The sequence below is a fragment of the Rosa rugosa genome, chromosome 3 (genome assembly GCF_958449725.1).
Source record: "Rosa rugosa chromosome 3, drRosRugo1.1, whole genome shotgun sequence".
In the NCBI taxonomy this organism is placed as follows: domain Eukaryota; kingdom Viridiplantae; phylum Streptophyta; class Magnoliopsida; order Rosales; family Rosaceae; genus Rosa; species Rosa rugosa.
In genome coordinates this window covers 18,046,267-18,049,560 of record NC_084822.1, presented here as the reverse complement: position 1 = coordinate 18,049,560, position 3,294 = coordinate 18,046,267, and the positions used below count along the sequence as shown (strand labels likewise).

The 3,294-nt window shown below is 40.4% G+C and overlaps 1 non-coding gene across 1 annotated transcript; it reads left to right on the top strand.

Moving 5' to 3' along the window:
- The first annotated feature begins 1,702 nt into the window (after window positions 1–1,702).
- On the top strand, window positions 1,703–1,809 carry LOC133741631 (small nucleolar RNA R71). The gene has a single exon (XR_009862066.1). It is a non-coding gene; the product is annotated as a small nucleolar RNA R71 (small nucleolar RNA).
- The last annotated feature ends 1,485 nt before the right edge of the window (window positions 1,810–3,294 follow it).

Genomic DNA, 3,294 nt, shown 5'->3' with positions numbered 1-3,294 from the left:
CTCATTAGGAGTGGGTCTAATGTCATTAAGAACCTTCCTAGAGGTGTCATCGGCCTTAGATGGGTCCCTAGCCTTCATGGCCTCACCATCTAACCTTGAGGCCGAGATATCCTCATCCCTAGAAGTGTTCTTTCTCAATAAAGCTCTTTCCTTGCCACTATCAATCAAACCATATTTTCTCGCATCATTCTCAAAGGACAAGAAACCATAACCACTATCAAGAATAGCTCCTCCGGAAGGTACATTTTCTTCCCCTCCGGCTACCTTATCCACCCCCTTATTTCTTCCTTTGGTATTCAAAGTCACATCACCCACTCCATATTTACCGGAAGGTACATTTTCTTCCCTTCCGGTCCCATCCTCCTTGTAATAAACGGAATCATGATGTGTATGCAATTGGTCATCAACAACACGGCGAAGAGGTACATTTTCTTCCCTCTTGGCCCCAAATGAATGCAAATCATCATCATGCACAAATAAAGGATTTGAATGGAAACTAGAAGATGAGGGCATGTAAACATGATTATCATATACCTTTCCCGAACGTAAAGTGGTAACGGCATTGCATTCATGGACTTTGCCTCTTGGATTTGGCTCCGGTTGTGAAGGTAGGGCTCCTTGTGGACGTGATCCAAGCTCTTTTGCCATTTGGCCCAATTGAATCTCTAACTTCCCCACACATTGTGCAAGTGAACTTTGACCTTGAGTGAGAATACTAAGAGTTTGATCGGTCTTCGCTTGGCTTTGTGTAAGAGAAGTATGACTTTGAGCTAGGGTGGCCAATATATCATCCATATGAGACTTCTTTGGTTCCGGTTGTGGTGCTTGCCTATTTTGAAATCCGGGAGGAGTATTTTGTGTAGGATTGGCACCTCCAAATGAATGGGAACTTTGACCAAACCCTTGAGTATCATGTGGGGCTCCTCCATAAGCATGTGTAGCACCAAAAGATGGCCCTTGGCCTTGAGAATTGTAACTAGATGCTTGCTGCCCATAATGATTTTGTCCACCAAATTGTGTGTTCCCATGACCGTGGGGACTAAAAGATGAAGAATTGGGGCCTTGACTCCCTCCATATGAGTGAGAACCACCTTGGTGTGCATTAGAGGACCCTCCACCATCTCTCCATGAGAAATTTGGGTGGTTACGCCAACCCGGATTATATGTATTTGAATAAGGATCATTTCTTGGTGGCCTTTGATAAGAATTAATAGCTCTAACTTGCTCCTCAACAAATTCCGGAAATTGTGAAGCCAAGTGACAATCATGAGTAGAATGATGAGGAGACTCACAAATCAAGCAAAGATGTGAAGAAGTAATACTCTTGACATGTGAAGAAGGCGAACCACTACCCTTTTGCGCTTGAAGAAGCATCTCAAATTTCTTGTCAATCTTTGCTTCAAGTCTTTCAAGCTTAGAACTCATAACTCCATCATCTCTAGAAACATGAGAAACATCATATACACCTCTACCACGAGGTTCCATATCAACTCGGCCTCTAGATGTGGTGTGGTCATCTCTACCTCCTCTTCTCCTTTGATGATTATCCCATTGACCGGATTGGGTAGACACTTCCTCACAAATATCCCAAGCAGCATTAGGACCTTTTTTGAGAAAATTTCCACCCGATGCATTGTCCAATCTCCTTCTATCATCAATAATCAACCCATTGTAGAAAGATTCGCAAAGAAGCCACTTTGTGAGTCCATGATGAGGGCAACCTAACTCAATATCCTTGAAGCGCTCCCATGCATCATAAAAAGTCTCATTATCCTCTTGAAAGAACTTGGTCAAGCTATCCCTCATATAAGTAGTCCGATGATGTGGATAATAAGCATTCAAGAAGACTCTTTGCATATCGGCCCAAGAGAGAATGGATCTTGGCTTAAGCTTATGAAACCAAGTGCGTGCTTGATCTTTCAAAGAAAATGGGAACAATCGAAGCTTCAAACCCTCCAAGGTTAATCCTCCCAAGTGCATAGTGGAACATATGGCATCAAACTCAATTATATGATCATAGGGCCTCTCACTAGCCATGCCATGGAAAGTAGGGAGAATAGACAACATGTTAGGCTTGATCTCAAAGTTGGCATTTGTCGGAGGAAGCACAATGCAAGATGGAGCATTTACAATGCTAGGACATGAATAATGGCTCAATGGAATCTCCTCCTCATCTTGTGGTCCTTGACGCTCGTCACCCATATCTACTACTCGAATAGGAGACCTAGAAGGTGCTTGTGAGCGATGTCTTGGTCTCCTAACTCTCCTTGTTGGTCTTCCTCTAGGTAGTCTTTGCAAAACACAACCACTTCTCAAATTGATAGGTAGTAGAGTGTCACTCATATACCTACGAAGGATCAATAAGAAATCGAGTATCTAAATAACAAAAATATAAGCAAGATAAGCACCAATTCAACTCACGAAAAATTGACAAGTAATTAGAGGGGTGAAGAGAGAATTAAACACAAGTAGTACTAAATTTGACTAAACTAACCAAAGAAATGAAAATAAAATAAAATAAAATAAAATAAAATAAATAACAACTAAACAAAGAAACAAGAGATAAAGATAAAAATAAAAATAAAAATAAAAGTATGCTAAAAGTGACCCTAAATGCAAATTACCAAGGGATTAAGATCCGAAGACCCTAATCCCCGGCAACGGCGCCATTGACTTGACTCATAAACTCTCGCAAGCGTACGAATCGTTGTCAAGTAAGGGAAGTATTAAAACCTTGATTATCGTACCTCGGGGATTAGGTGTTGGACCTAACCGAGGTAATTGGCGCTAGAATAACTTAAAAGCATACAATGAAAAAGTAAAAATAAAAATAAAATAAAGTAAAATAAAATATTCACAAGGCACCAAGCCTCGGCAATGCTCGGCTTAACTCACACTAAGCCTAATCAAAGCCACTAACTTGTAGCCCAAATGAGTTATGCACAATGGAAGGTAGAATTTTGTTTTGGAGTTTTGAATTGGGAATTAACTAAATTAAAAGCAAACTAAAATAAAAGCAAACAACTAATTATCAAGCAAGAAATTAAATTTGGATTTTCAAATTAATGGGTACATGGGAGTGTCGGGTGATTCACACTAACTATCTTGTAAACATCGATGCCAATTTCACAAATGCATGCATTTCCTATATGTGTTAAGTCCCGTATTTAGTACCGGTCAAGGCTTCTAAACCAATTATCCTTTCAGTGTATCGATTATGCCGGTTAGGGCCACAATCAACTCTCTAACTTAGGCATTACGCCGGTTAAGGCCGCAATATCTAAAATTAGAGGC